Source organism: Oncorhynchus tshawytscha, linkage group LG02 (genome assembly GCF_018296145.1).
Source record: "Oncorhynchus tshawytscha isolate Ot180627B linkage group LG02, Otsh_v2.0, whole genome shotgun sequence".
NCBI lineage: Eukaryota > Metazoa > Chordata > Actinopteri > Salmoniformes > Salmonidae > Oncorhynchus > Oncorhynchus tshawytscha.
In genome coordinates this window covers 1,094,220-1,114,803 of record NC_056430.1, presented here as the reverse complement: position 1 = coordinate 1,114,803, position 20,584 = coordinate 1,094,220, and the positions used below count along the sequence as shown (strand labels likewise).

The following is a 20,584-nucleotide window of genomic DNA, read 5'->3' as shown; positions in this document are numbered from 1 at the left end:
GTCTTATCATGTCTGATTCTCTGTAATAATGGTATGGGAATAATAATGCATTGTCAGTAGGTCTTAGCATCATGTCTGATTCTCTGTAATAATGGTATGGGAATAATAATGCATTGTCAGTAGGTCTTAGCATCATGTCTGATTCTCTGTAATAATGCATTGTCAGTAGGTCTTAGCATCATGTCTGATTCTCTGTAATAATGCATTGTCAGTAGGTCTTAGCATCATGTCTGATTCTCTGTAATAATGGTATGGGAATAATAATGCATTGTCAGTAGGTCTTAGCATCATGTCTGATTCTCTGTAATAATGGTATGGGAATAATAATGCATTGTCAGTAGGTCTTAGCATCATGTCTGATTCTCTGTAATAATGGTATGGGAATAATAATGCATTGTCAGTAGGTCTTAGCATCATGTCTGATTCTCTGTAATAATGCATTGTCAGTAGGTCTTAGCATCATGTCTGATTCTCTGTAATAATGGTATGGGAATAATAATGCATTGTCAGTAGGTCTTAGCATCATGTCTGATTCTCTGTAATAATGGTATGGGATTGTCAGTAGGTCTTAGCATCATGTCTGATTCTCTGTAATAATGCATTGTCAGTAGGTCTTAGCATCATGTCTGATTCTCTGTAATAATGGTATTGGAATAATAATGCATTGTCAGTAGGTCTTAGCATCATGTCTGATTCTCTGTAATAATGGTATTGTCATAATAATGCATTGTCAGTAGGTCTTAGCATCATGTCTGATTCTCTGTCTAATTCTCTGTAATAATGCATTGTCAGTAGGTCTTAGCATCATGTCTGATTCTCTGTAATAATGCATTGTCAGTAGGTCTTAGCATCATGTCTGATTCTCTGTAATAATGGTATGGGAATAATAATGCATTGTCAGTAGGTCTTAGCATCATGTCTGATTCTCTGTAATAATGGTATGGGAATAATAATGCATTGTCAGTAGGTCTTAGCATCATGTCTGATTCTCTGTAATAATGCATTGTCAGTAGGTCTTAGCATGCATTGTCAGTAGGTCTTAGCATCATGTCTGATTCTCTGTAATAATGGTATGGGAATAATAATGCATTGTCAGTAGGTCTTAGCATCATGTCTGATTCTCTGTAATAATGGTATGGGAATAATAATGCATTGTCAGTAGGTCTTAGCATCATGTCTGATTCTCTGTAATAATGCATTGTCAGTAGGTCTTAGCAATGTCTGAATAATGCATTGTCAGTAGGTCTTAGCATCATGTCTGATTCTCTGTAATAATGGTCAGTAGGTCTTAATCATGTCTGATTCTCTGTAATAATGCATTGTCAGTAGGTCTTAGCATCATGTCTGATTCTCTGTAATAATGGTATGGGAATAATAATGCATTGTCAGTAGGTCTTAGCATCATGTCTGATTCTCTGTAATAATGGTATGGGAATAATAATGCATTGTCAGTAGGTCTTAGCATCATGTCTGATTCTCTGTAATAATGGTATGGGAATAATAATGCATTGTCAGTAGGTCTTAGCATCATGTCTGATTCTCTGTAATAATGCATTGCTCAGTAGGTCTTAGCATCATGGATTCTCTGTAATAATAATGCATTGTCAGTAGGTCTTAGCATCATGTCTGATTCTCTGTAATAATGCATTGTCAGTAGGTCTTAGCATCATGTCTGATTCTCTGTAATAATGCATTGTCAGTAGGTCTTAGCATCATGTCTGATTCTCTGTAATAATGCATTGTCAGTAATAATGCATTGTCAGTAGGTCTTAGCATCATGTAATAATGGTATGGGAATAATAATGCATTGTCAGTAGGTCTTAGCATCATGTCTGATTCTCTGTAATAATGGTATGGGAATAATAATGCATTGTCAGTAGGTCTTAGCATCATGTCTGATTCTCTGTAATAATGCATTGTCAGTAGGTCTTAGCATCATGTCTGATTCTCTGTAATAATGCATTGTCAGTAGGTCTTAGCATCATGTCTGATTCTCTGTAATAATGGTATGGGAATAATAATGCATTGTCAGTAGGTCTTAGCATCATGTCTGATTCTCTGTAATAATGCATTGTCAGTAGGTCTTAGCATCATGTCTGATTCTCTGTAATAATGGTATGGGAATAATAATGCATTGTCAGTAGGTCTTAGCATCATGTCTGATTCTCTGTAATAATGGTATGGGAATAATAATGCATTGTCAGTAGGTCTTAGCATCATGTCTGATTCTCTGTAATAATGGTATGGGAATAATAATGCATTGTCAGTAGGTCTTAGCATCATGTCTGATTCTCTGTAATAATGCATTGTCAGTAGGTCTTAGCATCATGTCTGATTCTCTGTAATAATGCATTGTCAGTAGGTCTTAGCATCATGTCTGATTCTCTGTAATAATGCATTGTCAGTAGGTCTTAGCATCATGTCTGATTCTCTGTAATAATGGTATGGGAATAATAATGCATTGTCAGTAGGTCTTAGCATCATGTCTGATTCTCTGTAATAATGCATTGTCAGTAGGTCTTAGCATCATGTCTGATTCTCTGTAATAATGGTATGGGAATAATAATGCATTGTCAGTAGGTCTTAGCATCATGTCTGATTCTCTGTAATAATGCATTGTCAGTAGGTCTTAGCATCATGTCTGATTCTCTGTAATAATGCATTGTCAGTAGGTCTTAGCATCATGTCTGATTCTCTGTAATAATGGTATGGGAATAATAATGCATTGTCAGTAGGTCTTAGCATCATGTCTGATTCTCTGTAATAATGCATTGTCAGTAGGTCTTAGCATCATGTCTGATTCTCTGTAATAATGGTATGGGAATAATAATGCATTGTCAGTAGGTCTTAGCATCATGTCTGATTCTCTGTAATAATGCATTGTCAGTAGGTCTTAGCATCATGTCTGATTCTCTGTAATAATGGTATGGGAATAATAATGCATTGTCAGTAGGTCTTAGCATCATGTCTGATTCTCTGTAATAATGCATTGTCAGTAGGTCTTAGCATCATGTCTGATATTCTGTAATAATGCATTGTCAGTAGGTCTTAGCATCATGTCCGATTCTCTGTAATAATGGTATGGGAATAATAATGCATTGTCAGTAGGTCTTAGCATCATGTCCGATTCTCTGTAATAATGGTATGGGAATAATAATGCATTGTCAGTAGGTCTTAGCATCATGTCTGATTCTCTGTAATAATGGTATGGGAATAATAATGCATTGTCAGTAGGTCTTAGCATCATGTCTGATTCTCTGTAATAATGCATTGTCATTGTCAGGTCTTAGCATCATGTCTGATTCTCTGTAATAATGCATTGTCAGTAGGTCTTAGCATCATGTCTGATTCTCTGTAATAATGCATTGTCAGTAGGTCTTAGCATCATGTCTGATTCTCTGTAATAATGGTATGGGAATAATAATGCATTGTCAGTAGGTCTTAGCATCATGTCTGATTCTCTGTAATAATGCATTGTCAGTAGGTCTTAGCATCATGTCTGATTCTCTGTAATAATGGTATGGGAATAATAATGCATTGTCAGTAGGTCTTAGCATCATGTCTGATTCTCTGTAATAATGGTATGGGAATAATAATGCATTGTCAGTAGGTCTTAGCATCATGTCTGATTCTCTGTAATAATGCATTGTCAGTAGGTCTTAGCATCATGTCTGATTCTCTGTAATAATGCATTGTCAGTAGGTCTTAGCATCATGTCTGATTCTCTGTAATAATGGTATGGGAATAATAATGCATTGTCAGTAGGTCTTAGCATCATGTCTGATTCTCTGTAATAATGGTATGGGAATAATAATGCATTGTCAGTAGGTCTTAGCATCATGTCTGATTCTCTGTAATAATGGTATGGGAATAATAATGCATTGTCAGTAGGTCTTAGCATCATGTCTGATTCTCTGTAATAATGGTATGGGAATAATAATGCATTGTCAGTAGGTCTTAGCATCATGTCTGATTCTCTGTAATAATGCATTGTCAGTAGGTCTTAGCATCATGTCTGATTCTCTGTAATAATGGTATGGGAATAATAATGCATTGTCAGTAGGTCTTAGCATCATGTCTGATTCTCTGTAATAATGGTATGGGAATAATAATGCATTGTCAGTAGGTCTTAGCATCATGTCTGATTCTCTGTAATAATGGTCATTAAATAATGCATTGTCAGTAGGTCTTAGCATCATGTCTGATTCTCTGTAATAATGGTATGGGAATAATAATGCATTGTCAGTAGGTCTTAGCATCATGTCTGATTCTCTGTAATAATGGTATGGGAATAATAATGCATTGTCAGTAGGTCTTAGCATCATGTCTGATTCTCTGTAATAATGCATTGTAGTAGGTCTTAGCATCATAATAATGCATTGTCAGTAGGTCTTAGCATCATGTCTGATTCTCTGTAATAATGCATTGTCAGTAGGTCTTAGCATCATGTCTGATTCTCTGTAATAATGCATTAATAATGCATTGTCAGTAGGTCTTAGCATCATGTCTGATTCTCTGTAATAATGGTATGGGAATAATAATGCATTGTCAGTAGGTCTTAGCATCATGTCTGATTCTCTGTAATAATGCATTGTCAGTAGGTCTTAGCATCATGTCTGATTCTCTGTAATAATGCATTGTCAGTAGGTCTTAGCATCATGTCTGATTCTCTGTAATAATGCATTGTCAGTAGGTCTTAGCATCATGTCTGATTCTCTGTAATAATGGTATGGGAATAATAATGCATTGTCAGTAGGTCTTAGCATCATGTCTGATTCTCTGTAATAATGCATTGTCAGTAGGTCTTAGCATCATGTCTGATTCTCTGTAATAATGGTATGGGAATAATAATGCATTGTCAGTAGGTCTTAGCATCATGTCTGATTCTCTGTAATAATGGTATGGGAATAATAATGCATTGTCAGTAGGTCTTAGCATCATGTCTGATTCTCTGTAATAATGGTATGGGAATAATAATGCATTGTCAGTAGGTCTTAGCATCATGTCTGATTCTCTGTAATAATGGTATGGGAATAATAATGCATTGTCAGTAGGTCTTAGCATCATGTCTGATTCTCTGTAATAATGGTATGGGAATAATAATGCATTGTCAGTAGGTCTTAGCATCATGTCTGATTCTCTGTAATAATGCATTGTCAGTAGGTCTTAGCATCATGTCTGATTCTCTGTAATAATGCATTGTCAGTAGGTCTTAGCATCATGTCTGATTCTCTGTAATAATGCATTGTCAGTAGGTCTTAGCATCATGTCTGATTCTCTGTAATAATGCATTGTCAGTAGGTCTTAGCATCATGTCTGATTCTCTGTAATAATGGTATGGGAATAATAATGCATTGTCAGTAGGTCTTAGCATCATGTCTGATTCTCTGTAATAATGCATTGTCAGTAGGTCTTAGCATCATGTCTGATTCTCTGTAATAATGTAATAATGCATTGTCAGTAGGTCTTAGCATCATGTCTGATTCTCTGTAATAATGCATTGTCAGTAGGTCTTAGCATCATGTCTGATTCTCTGTAATAATGGTATGGGAATAATAATGCATTGTCAGTAGGTCTTAGCATCATGTCTGATTCTCTGTAATAATGCATTGTCAGTAGGTCTTAGCATCATGTCTGATTCTCTGTAATAATGGTATGGGAATAATAATGCATTGTCAGTAGGTCTTAGCATCATGTCTGATTCTCTGTAATAATGGTATGGGAATAATAATGCATTGTCAGTAGGTCTTAGCATCATGTCTGATTCTCTGTAATAATGGTATGGGAATAATAATGCATTGTCAGTAGGTCTTAGCATCATGTCTGATTCTCTGTAATAATGGTATGGGAATAATAATGCATTGTCAGTAGGTCTTAGCATCATGTCTGATTCTCTGTAATAATGCATTGTCAGTAGGTCTTAGCATCATGTCTGATTCTCTGTAATAATGCATTGTCAGTAGGTCTTAGCATCATGTCTGATTCTCTGTAATAATGGTATGGGAATAATAATGCATTGTCAGTAGGTCTTAGCATCATGTCTGATTCTCTGTAATAATGGTATGGGAATAATAATGCATTGTCAGTAGGTCTTAGCATCATGTCTGATTCTCTGTAATAATGGTATGGGAATAATAATGCATTGTCAGTAGGTCTTAGCATCATGTCTGATTCTCTGTAATAATGGTATGGGAATAATAATGCATTGTCAGTAGGTCTTAGCATCATGTCTGATTCTCTGTAATAATGCATTGTCAGTAGGTCTTAGCATCATGTCTGATTCTCTGTAATAATGCATTGTCAGTAGGTCTTAGCATCATGTCTGATTCTCTGTAATAATGGTATGGGAATAATAATGCATTGTCAGTAGGTCTTAGCATCATGTCTGATTCTCTGTAATAATGGTATGGGAATAATAATGCATTGTCAGTAGGTCTTAGCATCATGTCTGATTCTCTGTAATAATGGTATGGGAATAATAATGCATTGTCAGTAGGTCTTAGCATCATGTCTGATTCTCTGTAATAATGGTATGGGAATAATAATGCATTGTCAGTAGGTCTTAGCATCATGTCTGATTCTCTGTAATAATGCATTGTCAGTAGGTCTTAGCATCATGTCTGATTCTCTGTAATAATGCATTGTCAGTAGGTCTTAGCATCATGTCTGATTCTCTGTAATAATGCATTGTCAGTAGGTCTTAGCATCATGTCTGATTCTCTGTAATAATGCATTGTCAGTAGGTCTTAGCATCATGTCTGATTCTCTGTAATAATGGTATGGGAATAATAATGCATTGTCAGTAGGTCTTAGCATCATGTCTGATTCTCTGTAATAATGCATTGTCATTGCATTGTCAGTAGGTCTTAGCATCATGTCTGATTCTCTGTAATAATGCATTGTCAGTAGGTCTTAGCATCATGTCTGATTCTCTGTAATAATGCATTGTCAGTAGGTCTTAGCATCATGTCTGATTCTCTGTAATAATGGTATGGGAATAATAATGCATTGTCAGTAGGTCTTAGCATCATGTCTGATTCTCTGTAATAATGCATTGTCAGTAGGTCTTAGCATCATGTCTGATTCTCTGTAATAATGGTATGGGAATAATAATGCATTGTCAGTAGGTCTTAGCATCATGTCTGATTCTCTGTAATAATGGTATGGGAATAATAATGCATTGTCAGTAGGTCTTAGCATCATGTCTGATTCTCTGTAATAATGCATTGTCAGTAGGTCTTAGCATCATGTCTGATTCTCTGTAATAATGCATTGTCAGTAGGTCTTAGCATCATGTCTGATTCTCTGTAATAATGGTATGGGAATAATAATGCATTGTCAGTAGGTCTTAGCATCATGTCTGATTCTCTGTAATAATGGTATGGGAATAATAATGCATTGTCAGTAGGTCTTAGCATCATGTCTGATTCTCTGTAATAATGGTATGGGAATAATAATGCATTGTCAGTAGGTCTTAGCATCATGTCTGATTCTCTGTAATAATGGTATGGGAATAATAATGCATTGTCAGTAGGTCTTAGCATCATGTCTGATTCTCTGTAATAATGCATTTGTCAGTAGGTCTTAGCATCATGTCTGATTCTCTGTAATAATGGTATAGGTCTTAGAATAATAATGCATTGTCAGTAGGTCTTAGCATCATGTCTGATTCTCTGTAATAATGGTATGGGAATAATAATGCATTGTCAGTAGGTCTTAGCATCATGTCTGATTCTCTGTAATAATGGTCATAGGTCTTAGCAATAAATAATGCATTGTCAGTAGGTCTTAGCATCATGTCTGATTCTCTGTAATAATGGTATGGGAATAATAATGCATTGTCAGTAGGTCTTAGCATCATGTCTGATTCTCTGTAATAATGGTATGGGAATAATAATGCATTGTCAGTAGGTCTTAGCATCATGTCTGATTCTCTGTAATAATGGTATGGGAATAATAATGCATTGTCAGTAGGTCTTAGCATCATGTCTGATTCTCTGTAATAATGGTATGGGAATAATAATGCATTGTCAGTAGGTCTTAGCATCATGTCTGATTCTCTGTAATAATGGTATGGGAATAATAATGCATTGTCAGTAGGTCTTAGCATCATGTCTGATTCTCTGTAATAATGCATTGTCAGTAGGTCTTAGCATCATGTCTGATTCTCTGTAATAATGCATTGTCAGTAGGTTAGCATCATGTCTGATTCTCTGTAATAATGGTATGGGAATAATAATGCATTGTCAGTAGGTCTTAGCATCATGTCTGATTCTCTGTAATAATGGTATTAATAATGCATTGTCAGTAGGTCTTAGCATCATGTCTGATTCTCTGTAATAATGGTATGGGAATAATAATGCATTGTCAGTAGGTCTTAGCATCATGTCTGATTCTCTGTAATAATGGTATGGGAATAATAATGCATTGTCAGTAGGTCTTAGCATCATGTCTGATTCTCTGTAATAATGCATTGTCAGTAGGTCTTAGCATCATGTCTGATTCTCTGTAATAATGCATTGTCAGTAGGTCTTAGCATCATGTCTGATTCTCTGTAATAATGGTATGGGAATAATATTTGTCAGTAGGTCTTAGCATCATGTCTGATTCTCTGTAATAATGGTATGGGAATAATAATGCATTGTCAGTAGGTCTTAGCATCATGTCTGATTCTCTGTAATAATGGTATGGGAATAATAATGCATTGTCAGTAGGTCTTAGCATCATGTCTGATTCTCTGTAATAATGGTATGGGAATAATAATGCATTGTCAGTAGGTCTTAGCATCATGTCTGATTCTCTGTAATAATGGTATGGGAATAATAATGCATTGTCAGTAGGTCTTAGCATCATGTCTGATTCTCTGTAATAATGCATTGTCAGTAGGTCTTAGCATCATGTCTGATTCTCTGTAATAATGCATTGTCAGTAGGTCTTAGCATCATGTCTGATTCTCTGTAATAATGCATTGTTGTCAGTAGGTCTTAGCATCATGTCTGATTCTCTGTAATAATGGTATGGGAATAATAATGCATTGTCAGTAGGTCTTAGCATCATGTCTGATTCTCTGTAATAATGGTATGGGAATAATAATGCATTGTCAGTAGGTCTTAGCATCATGTCTGATTCTCTGTAATAATGGTATGGGAATAATAATGCATTGTCAGTAGGTCTTAGCATCATGTCTGATTCTCTGTAATAATGCATTGTCAGTAGGTCTTAGCATCATGTCTGATTCTCTGTATTCTCTGTAATAATGCATTGTCAGTAGGTCTTAGCATCATGTCTGATTCTCTGTAATAATGCATTGTCAGTAGGTCTTAGCATCATGTCTGATTCTCTGTAATAATGCATTGTCAGTAGGTCTTAGCATCATGTCTGATTCTCTGTAATAATGGTATGGGAATAATAATGCATTGTCAGTAGGTCTTAGCATCATGTCTGATTCTCTGTAATAATGCATTGTCAGTAGGTCTTAGCATCATGTCTGATTCTCTGTAATAATGGTATGGGAATAATAATGCATTGTCAGTAGGTCTTAGCATCATGTCTGATTCTCTGTAATAATGCATTTTCAGTAGGTCTTAGCATCATGTCTGATTCTCTGTAATAATGGTATGGGAATAATAATGCATTGTCAGTAGGTCTTAGCATCATGTCTGATTCTCTGTAATAATGGTATGGGAATAATAATGCATTGTCGGTAGGTCTTAGCATCATGTCTGATTCTCTGTAATAATGGTATGGGAATAATAATGCATTGTCAGTAGGTCTTAGCATCATGTCTGATTCTCTGTAATAATGCATTGTCAGTAGGTCTTAGCATCATGTCTGATTCTCTGTAATAATGCATTGTCAGTAGGTCTTAGCATCATGTCTGATTCTCTGTAATAATGGTATAGGAATAATAATGCATTGTCAGTAGGTCTTAGTATCATGTCTGATTCTCTGTAATAATGCATTGTCAGTAGGTCTTAGCATCATGTCTGATTCTCTGTAATAATGCATTGTCAGTAGGTCTTAGCATCATGTCTGATTCTCTGTAATAATGGTATGGGAATAATAATGCATTGTCAGTAGGTCTTAGCATCATGTCTGATTCTCTGTAATAATGGTATGGGAATAATAATGCATTGTCAGTAGGTCTTAGCATCATGTCTGATTCTCTGTAATAATGCATTGTCAGTAGGTCTTAGCATCATGTCTGATTCTCTGTAATAATGGTATGGGAATAATAATGCATTGTCAGTAGGTCTTAGCATCATGTCTGATTCTCTGTAATAATGGTATGGGAATAATAATGCATTGTCAGTAGGTCTTAGCATCATGTCTGATTCTCTGTAATAATGCATTGTCAGTAGGTCTTAGCATCATGTCTGATTCTCTGTAATAATGCATTGTCAGTAGGTCTTAGCATCATGTCTGATTCTCTGTAATAATGCATTGTCAGTAGGTCTTAGCATCATGTCTGATTCTCTGTAATAATGGTATGGGAATAATAATGCATTGTCAGTAGGTCTTAGCATCATGTCTGATTCTCTGTAATAATGCATTGTCAGTAGGTCTTAGCATCATGTCTGATTCTCTGTAATAATGCATTGTATGGGAATAATAATGCATTGTCAGTAGGTCTTAGCATCATGTCTGATTCTCTGTAATAATGGTATGGGAATAATAATGCATTGTCAGTAGGTCTTAGCATCATGTCTGATTCTCTGTAATAATGCATTGTCAGTAGGTCTTAGCATCATGTCTGATTCTCTGTAATAATGCATTGTCAGTAGGTCTTAGCATCATGTCTGATTCTCTGTAATAATGGTATGGGAATAATAATGCATTGTCAGTAGGTCTTAGCATCATGTCTGATTCTCTGTAATAATGCATTGTCAGTAGGTCTTAGCATCATGTCTGATTCTCTGTAATAATGCATTGTCAGTAGGTCTTAGCATCATGTCTGATTCTCTGTAATAATGCATTGTCAGTAGGTCTTAGCATCATGTCTGATTCTCTGTAATAATGGTATGGGAATAATAATGCATTGTCAGTAGGTCTTAGCATCATGTCTGATTCTCTGTAATAATGCATTGTCAGTAGGTCTTAGCATCATGTCTGATTCTCTGTAATAATGGTATTGTCAGTAGGTCTTAGCATCATGTCTGATTCTCTGTAATAATGCATTGTCAGTAGGTCTTAGCATCATGTCTGATTCTCTGTAATAATGGTATGGGAATAATAATGCATTGTCAGTAGGTCTTAGCATCATGTTTGATTCTCTGTAATAATGGTATGGGAATAATAATGCATTGTCAGTAGGTCTTAGCATCATGTCTGATTCTCTGTAATAATGCATTGTCAGTAGGTCTTAGCATCATGTCTGATTCTCTAATAATGGTACGGGAATAATAATGCATTGTCGGTAGGTCTTAGCATCATGTCTGATTCTCTGTAATAATGGTATGGGAATAATAATGCATTGTCAGTAGGTCTTAGCATCATGTCTGATTCTCTGTAATAATGGTATGGGAATAATAATGCATTGTCAGTAGGTCTTAGCATCATGTCTGATTCTCTGTAATAATGGTATGGGAATAATAAAGCATTGTCAGTAGGTCTTAGCATCATGTCTGATTCTCTGTAATAATGGTAAACAACATGTTCAGTCACCTCCTTGTCTGAAGGACACGTGGATAAACAGGTTATTAATGTCAAACCCGGCAGGTTTTGTTTCCCAAAAGTCTCATGGAATGTTGGCCTACTTGCACATGTATCTTCTGCACATCTATCACTCCAGTGTTAAATTGCTAAATTGTAATTATTTCGCCACTATGGCTTATTTATTGCCTTTGATTTATTTTATTTCACCTTTATTTACCTCCCTAATCTCACTCCATTTGCACACACTGTATATAGATTTTTCTATTGTATTATTGACTATGTTTTGTTTATTCCATGTGTAACTGTTGTTTGTGTCACACTGCTATGCTTTATCTTGGCCAGGGTTACACATGGAATAAACAAAACATAGACAATAATACAGTAGAACAAGAGAAAACAAAAAGTCTATATACAGTGAATGCAAATGAGGTAAGTTAAGGAAATAAATAGGCCATGGAGGCGAAGTAATTACAATATAGTAATTAAACAATGGAATGGTAGATGTGCAGAAGATGAATGTGCAAGTAGAGATACTGGGGTTCAAAGGAGCAAGATACATAAATAAATACAGTATGGGGATGAGGCAGTTAGATGGGCTATTTACAGATGGGCTATGTTCAGGTGCAGTGATCTGTGAGCTGCTCTGGCAGCTGGTGCTCCAAGCTAGTGAGGGAGATATGAGTCTCCAGCTTCAGAGATTTCTGCAGTTCGTTCCAGTCATTGGCAGCAGAGAACTGGAAGGAAAGACGACCAAAGGAGCAATTGGCATTGGGGGTGACCAGTGAAATATACCTGTTGGAGCAGGTATAATGCATATTAATTACTTAAAAATCATACAAATGTGATTTTTGTTTTAGATTCCCTCACAGTTGAAGTGTACCTATGATAAAAATTACAGACCTCTACATGCTTTGTAAGTAGGAAAACCTGCAAAATCGTCAGTTTGACACATCAAACAGTTCTCCCCACTGTATATCATTACATGGACACGCACCTAAAGGATAGTTCCCTTTCTCAGAATCAGCTCACACAGCAAGGGAGATTAACTGTCTCTCTGAACATCCTTTTTGGGTTGATAAGGATTTAAGTACCTTCACAAATAAATGACAAAATATAAAATCAGGAGAAGACAGTAAAGTCATTCAGTTCAGTCAATCTGCATTTCATTCCTTCAGGTAACAAGACAGGACACGTTCATGAACATGTCCGCTGTTCATCCAACTGGGTACCCAGGATATGTCCGCTGTTGGTCCAACTGGGTAACCAGGACATGTCCGCTGTTAGTCCAACTGGGTAACCAGGATATGTCCGCTGTTAGTCCAACTGGGTAACCAGGACATGTCCGCTGTTGGTCCAACTGGGTAACCAGGATATGTCCGCTGTTAGTCCAACTGGGTAACCAGGATATGTCTGCTGTTGGTCCAACTGGGTAACCAGGATATGTCTGCTGTTGGTCCAACTGGGTAACCAGGACATGTCTGCTGTTGGTCCAACTGGGTAACCAGGACATGTCCGCTGTTGGTCCAACTGGGTAACCAGGATAAGTCCGCTGTTGGTCCAACTGGGTAACCAGGATATGAATGCATACACAGGAAGTGTTGTCACTTATTGAGAGAAAATGTTACAGTGGTGTACGAGAGATGTTTGCATTACAGACATTACTACACTTCTAATATATTTGTTTATTCACATCTTTGGTCTCCATTTCTGCTACTAGCTCAGTTTCACCTTCCAGCTGGGCAAACCTTGTGTATATAAATATGGATCTGTTGAGCTAAAAAATAAGTGACAGACTTGCATGGTTGTGATTTGAAAAAGTGTTTTTATGACCAATGTTTGACATCAGTGACAGTAAGACTACGTACATCGTTTGCAAACTCATCTTCCCGGTCAGTGACGTTGTCCAAAATCAAGAAGTTTGTTGGTCACTATTGAAGCGATCTCAGTTCCCGATTTGTACTCCAAGGGTTCAGCAATCGCCCACTTGCTGAAGAGGTCAGTCATGGTTTAGGCATACTGGTTACCAGCCATGGTTCAAGACTCGGCCAAGCTGAGCAATCGGCGGAGAAGGTCCTTGGTCAGTGAGGTGACCAAGATGGTCACTGACAGAGCTCCTCTGTGGAGATGGGAGAACCTTCCAGAAGGACAAGCATCTCTGCAGCACTCCACCAATCAGGCCTTTATGCTGGAGTGGCCAGACAGAAGCCATTCCTTAGTAAAGGCACATGACAGCCCACTTGGAGTTTTCCAAAAGGCACCGAAAGGACTCTGACCATGAGAAACAAGATTCTCTGGTCTGATGAAACCAAGACTGAACTCTTTGGCCTGAATGCCAAGCGTCACGTCTGGAGGAAACCTGGCACCATCCCTACGGTGAAGCATGGTGGTGGCAGCATCATGCTTTGCGGGTGTTTTTCAGTCGGCAGGAACTGGGAGAGTAGCCAAGACAATGTAGGAGTGGCTCTCTGAATGTCCTTGAGTGACCCAGCCAGAGGCCGGTCTTGAACCCGATTGAACATCTCTGGAGAGATCTGAACATAGCTGTGCAGTGACGCCTCCCCATCCAACCTGACAGAGCTTGAGAGGATCTGCAGAGATGAATGGGAGAAACTCCCCAAATACAGGTGTGCCAAGCTTGTAGCGTCATACCCAAGAAGACTCGAAGCTGTAATCGCTGCTTTAACAAAGTAAAGGGTCTGAATACTTATGTAAATATGATATCAGTTTTTTATATTTAATACATTTGCAAAAAAATAAATACATCCGTTTTTGCTTTGTCATTATGGGGTATTGATGATGAAAATGAACAATTTATTTAATTTTAGAATGAGGCTGTAACGTAACAAAATGTGGATGAAGTCAAGGGGTCTGGATACTTTCAGAATTTAGTGAATGTCAGGAGAGTTGGGGTCAGGAGTCGTATAGTAGGAGAGTTGGGGTCAGGGGTCGTATGGTAGGAGAGTTGGGGTCAGGGGTCGTACGTCAGGAGAGTTGGGGTCAGGGGTCGTATGGTAGGAGAGTTGGGGTCAAGGGTCGTATGGTAGGAGAGTTGGGGTCAAGGGTCGTATGGTAGGAGAGTTGGGGTCAGGGGTTATACTATATGTACAGCTAATGTTTGTGTTCCAAATTTCAACATTCATATATTTAGGGCACTAAAGAGCCCTGGTCAAAGACGTCCTAAATGACGAATAGGGTCCCATTTGGGAATCAACTCTTTTTATACTTTCTGTGAATGTTGACAAAGGAAAACCTTTCTTGATGTTGGAATATTCTGTAAAAAAAAAGTTATTTTTCAACAGTTGTTTTCCTATGATTACATTTCTCTCAGTGAGTTTTTACTTGAATGTGTCTAACCCATTAAATGACATTCTCACATTAACATCAATATATTCTAAAAAAACAAACAACAACCTCTTGGAGCAAACAACAATTCCCATTATACTAGCCTGAGTCTGTTCGTGCCATCATGCCAACTCCTTGTCTTGCCATTGGCTTGACAATGAGATCGAGTTGACAAGAGCACCAACAGATCTAGGACCAGGCTACATAAAGTACCATCATGACAGACTTGGGGGGGAAGAGTATGTATTTGCCATTAGAACAGACTGGTATTTATTCCTGATAAAAATAACTTTTAAACTACATACAGTACATCATGCACTCATTTCATAGTCAAACAAGCAGACACAAATGTAATATGGCTGACAAGGTGCTCACACCCTGAAGTCACGTGAACAGACAAAGGCTACAAACCAAACGGCACCTTATTCCCAACAGCAGGGTTTTTTTGCCAAACTTGGTCCTGGAGACCCTAAGAGGTACACCTTTTCGTTTTCTGCCCTGACACCTACACAGCTGATTCAAAGAATCAACTAAATCATCAAGCTTTGAAATCAGCTGTGTGGTGTCAGGGCAAAAACCAAAACAAGGCCCGAGATAGGTAAACCCTTCCCTGCATAATGCTACTACATTTAACCAGAGGACAGTAGTGGACTATTACCACTCCATAGGAATAGGGTCCATTTAACATGCAGCCAAAAACAATCCTGGGCAACAAGTTCCAACAACAAGAGGGTTGTGTTCAAAAAAGTGCAACATATTGAACGCAGATAGAAATGCAATCAATTGGAGATTACATGATTATTTCCGCAACATGTCTGTTGTATACACCATATGTCTATTAAACTTTCCTTCCTGGACAGAACCCCAGTATTGTCACTATCTGACTGTTCCTTCCTGGACAGAACCCCTGACTTGTCCCTATCTGACTGTTCCTTCCTGGACAGAACCCCTGACTTGTCACTATCTGACTGTTCCTTCCTGGACAGAACCCCTGACTTGTCACTATCTGACTGTTCCTTCCTGGACAGAACCCCCGACTTGTCACTATCTGACTGTTCCTTCCTGGACAGAACCCCCGACTTGTCACTATCTGACTGTTCCTTCCTGGACAGAACCCCCAACTTGTCACTGGCACCCTATTCCCCATTTAGAGCACTACTAGGACCCTGATCAAAAGTAGTGCACTATGTAGGGAATAGGTTTCCATTCGGGACATGAAAATTGACTGCGGCTACACAGACAAAGAAGCAGAAGCAGAAGAGGTCCGTTATAGAAATAGATTTAAAGGCATGTCATTCAGCTCAGTTCAGCTGTAAAGGTTTGGAGCAGAAAGAAGCAGAAGAGGTCCGTTATAGAAATAGATTTAAAGGCATGTCATTCAGCTCAGTTCAGCTGTAAAGGTTTGGAGCAGAAAGAAGCAGAAGAGGTCCGTTATAGAAATAGATTTGAAGGCATGTCATTCAGCTCAGTTCAGCTGTAAAGGTTTGGAGCAGAAAGAAGCAGAAGAGGTCCCTTATAGAAATAGATTTGAAGGCATGTCATTCAGCTCAGTTCAGCTGTAAAGGTTTGGAGCAGAAAGCTGTCAAACGATCTCACAGCATCAGTGGAAACACAAGGCGCTGGCTCTTCACTTGACACCCAATGTCATAATACGTCATATGTCCTAACAGCTGTCATGACATGTTCATAACAGCTGTCATGACATGTTCATAACACTGTCATGACATGTTCATAACAGCTGCCATGACATATTTAGACCCGTTATGACATATATTGTGTTATTTTATGGCTGGCTACAACACCTACATAGTAGTGTCAAAACACACATTTATTCAAACTTCGTTTTTTAGTTATTTCATTTGAAAGTTTGTTTCTTAAATCTTTTGTTGTTGTTGTAGTAATGAATTCCTTCAATGTCATGTTTTTTAATATTTTAAATAACTTGTAGAAAATAGACTTTATGACACTGGTATGAAGCATTACGACCATCATAATCATATAAGCCAGATGGGCCTATCAGCTACATGACCTTATGTCAGTTATCAGTCACATAGAGGGGGTCTTGTCCTGCTCCTGCATTCATCCCAGTCATCAGTCACATAGAGGGGGTCTTGTCCTGCTCCTGCATTCATCCCAGTTATCAGTCACATAGAGGGGGTCTTGTCCTGCTCCTGCATTCATCCCAGTCATCAGTCACATAGAGGGGGTCTTGTCCTGCTCCTGCATTCATCCCAGTCATCAGTCACATAGAGGGGGTCTTGTCCTGCTCCTGCATTCATCCCAGTCATCAGTCAAATAGAGGGGGTCTTGTCCTGCTCCTGCATTCATCCTAGTCATCAGAAACAGAGCATTTGGGGGGGGTAGGTGCATGTCTGACATCAATGTGTACGTAACAAACAATGTTGACCAGTAGGCGTAATGGAATGCTTTGCCTTGTGTTGTAGGTTGACTCTTATGTAGGTGTTATAACCAGCCATAAAATAAACATATGTCACAACAGGTCTAAATATGTCATGTCAGCTGTTATGACAAGTCATGTCAGCTGTTATGACAAGTCATGTCAGCTGATATGACATGGTTATGACAAGTCATGTCAGCTGTTATGACATGGTTATTACAAGTCATGTCAGCTGATATGACATGGTTATGACAAGTCATGTCAGCTGTTATGACGCTGGGTGTGAAGTGTTAGCCACAAGGCAGATCATAGTGGACGTTTAACATTCGTTACCCTGATACTACACCCTACACTGAAACATTTCAGTGAACATATTGGTTGTTTATTGTGAAGATTTAACAAAGTTCGTTGATGCCTTCATCCTGACTACTGCTGCCTTCTTGGGGGTGGGAGGGGGAGACTGCCTGAAATGGGACTTTCCTGGTTAAGTAAAGAATGCCATTCCAGACACGGTGCCCTTGGTAGGGATTACGGTGCCCTCACAGTGCCCTCTGTAGGGATTACGGTGCCCTCACAGTGCCCTCTGTAGGGATTACGGTGCCCTCTGTAGGGATTACGGTGCCCTCTGTAGGGATTACGGTGCCCTCTGTAGGGATTACGGTGCCCTCTGTAGGGATTACGGTGCCCTCTGTAGGGATTACGGTGCCCTCTGTAGGGATTACGGTGCCCTCGGTAGGGATTACGGTGCCCTCGGTAGGGATTACGGTGCCCTCGGTAGGGATTACGGTGCCCTCGGTAGGGATTACGGTGCCCTCGGTAGGGATTACGGTGCCCTCGGTAGGGATTACGGTGCCCTCTGTAGGGATTACGGTGCCCTCTGTAGGGATTACGGTGCCCTCTGTAGGGATTACGGTGCCCTCACAGTGCCCTCTGTAGGGATTACGGTGCCCTCTGTAGGGATTACGGTGCCCTCTGTAGGGATTACGGTGCCCTCTGTAGGGATTACGGTGCCCTCTGTAGGGATTACGGTGCCCTCTGTAGGGATTACGGTGCCCTCTGTAGGGATTACGGTGCCCTCTGTAGGGATTACGGTGCCCTTTGGGGACACAGCCATAACGGTCAACACTGATTTAACGTCCAAATACAACCGACATGGAAACGAGAGATAAGAGAGAAGACTGATCGTTTAATTAAAATAAAATAAAAACAATTCTCATATTTGGTGAAGAATCTGTGGTAAAAAAAGGCAACGGTTTCTTGCATTCAGTTTCTTTAGCCGCTTTGTGAACTTGGTAGGAACCGTTTTAATAGAACGTTTTTCCACGAAACCACATTTACGTCGTATTCAGACATGTCATTTCTGGCTGTCAGCGACAAGTACAAAATCTGTTGTTTAAAAAACATAAATCAGAATAGGACTTTCTGTTCGTTTGACAACACCAGTGTTTTGCCCACTAAAAACTGGTAGCAGATGGGGACCGCTGTGCTTTCACCATCAGGTTACAAACATAAGCAACAACGGTCTGTGAAACAGTTTTTAACATGATTACTCTGGTAAATAAAGCACATGGTAAAAAGAAAAGTAACTTAATGGAAATGACTGAGGTTTAATTTGATCCTGGGTTGTGTTCATCAGAAAAAAACGCTTTGCAACAGAAACCAAGGTAGTTTTCTTCCGTGTGGTTTGTAATGAACACTCTAACAAGAACACCAACAACATGAGACATTACCTTTAACATAGGGGTCCAGAGTTATTCCCAAATGGCACCATATTCCCTATATAGTGCACTACTTTAGACCTCAAACATTGGCCCTGGTTAAAAGTAGTGCCCTATATAGGGAATAAACTACCATTTGAGGTGAAACCCAAGGCTTGACCAGGTCCTAAATATACCCTGGACCAAAGACTCCTGGCCAGGTTACTAGGCAACCAGAAAAACTCCTGGCCCTAAAACAAAGTGAACACACAGGATAAGTCCCAAATGGCACCTTATTCCTATATAGTGCACAACTTTTGACCAGGGTAGGCCACCGTATAGGGTGCCATTTTGGATACACAATGTTCAGTTCAATCCCACTGTGAGAACAGGTTGGAGTCATATTGATAAGGTGAGAACAGCAGGGGATTGACCGGATCATGACTATGTATGGCACCAGTCAGTCTGTCTGTCTGTTTCTATCCCACCAGTCAGTCAGTTTCTATCCCACCAGTCAGTCAGTCCGTCTGTTTCTATCCCACCAGTCAGTCAGTCCGTCTGTTTCTATCCCACCAGTCAGTCAGTCAGTCTGTTTCTATCCCACCAGTCAGTCAGTCAGTCAGTTTCTATCCCACCAGTCAGTCAGTCCGTCAGTTTCTATCCCACCAGTCAGTCAGTCCGTCAGTTTCTATCCCACCAGTCAGTCAGTCCGTCAGTTTCTATCCCACCAGTCAGTCAGTCCGTCAGTTTCTATCCCACCAGTCAGTCAGTCAGTCAGTTTCTATCCCACCAGTCAGTCAGTCAGTCAGTCAGTTTCTATCCCACCAGTCAGTCAGTCAGTCAGTTTCTATCCCACCAGTCAGTCAGTCAGTTTCTATCCCAGCAGTCAGTCAGTTTCTATCCCACCAGTCAGTCAGTCAGTCAGTCAGTTTCTATCCCACCAGTCAGTCAGTCAGTTTCTATCCCACCAGTCAGTCAGTCCGTCAGTTTCTATCCCACCAGTCAGTCAGTCCGTCAGTTTCTATCCCACCAGTCAGTCAGTCAGTCCGTCAGTTTCTATCCCACCAGTCAGTCAGTCAGTCCGTCAGTTTCTATCCCACCAGTCAGTCAGTCAGTCCGTCAGTTTCTATCCCACCAGTCAGTCAGTCAGTCAGTCCGTCAGTTTCTATCCCACCAGTCAGTCAGTCAGTCCGTCAGTTTCTATCCCACCAGTCAGTCAGTCCGTCAGTTTCTATCCCACCAGTCAGTCAGTCCGTCAGTTTCTATCCCACCAGTCAGTCAGTCCGTCAGTTTCTATCCCACCAGTCAGTCAGTCCGTCAGTTTCTATCCCACCAGTCAGTCAGTCCGTCAGTTTCTATCCCACCAGTCAGTCAGTCCGTCAGTTTCTATCCCACCAGTCAGTCAGTCCGTCAGTTTCTATCCCACCAGTCAGTCAGTTTCTATCCCACCAGTCAGTCAGTCAGTTTCTATCCCACCAGTCAGTCAGTCAGT

The 20,584-nt window shown here is 39.3% G+C and overlaps 1 long non-coding RNA gene across 1 annotated transcript; it reads left to right on the top strand.

Annotated features, from left to right (window-relative positions):
• The first annotated feature begins 16,187 nt into the window (after positions 1–16,187).
• Positions 16,188–16,576, top strand: LOC121847605. Its single transcript, XR_006084451.1, has 2 exons — positions 16,188–16,259; positions 16,342–16,576. It is a non-coding gene; the product is annotated as an uncharacterized LOC121847605 (long non-coding RNA).
• The last annotated feature ends 4,008 nt before the right edge of the window (positions 16,577–20,584 follow it).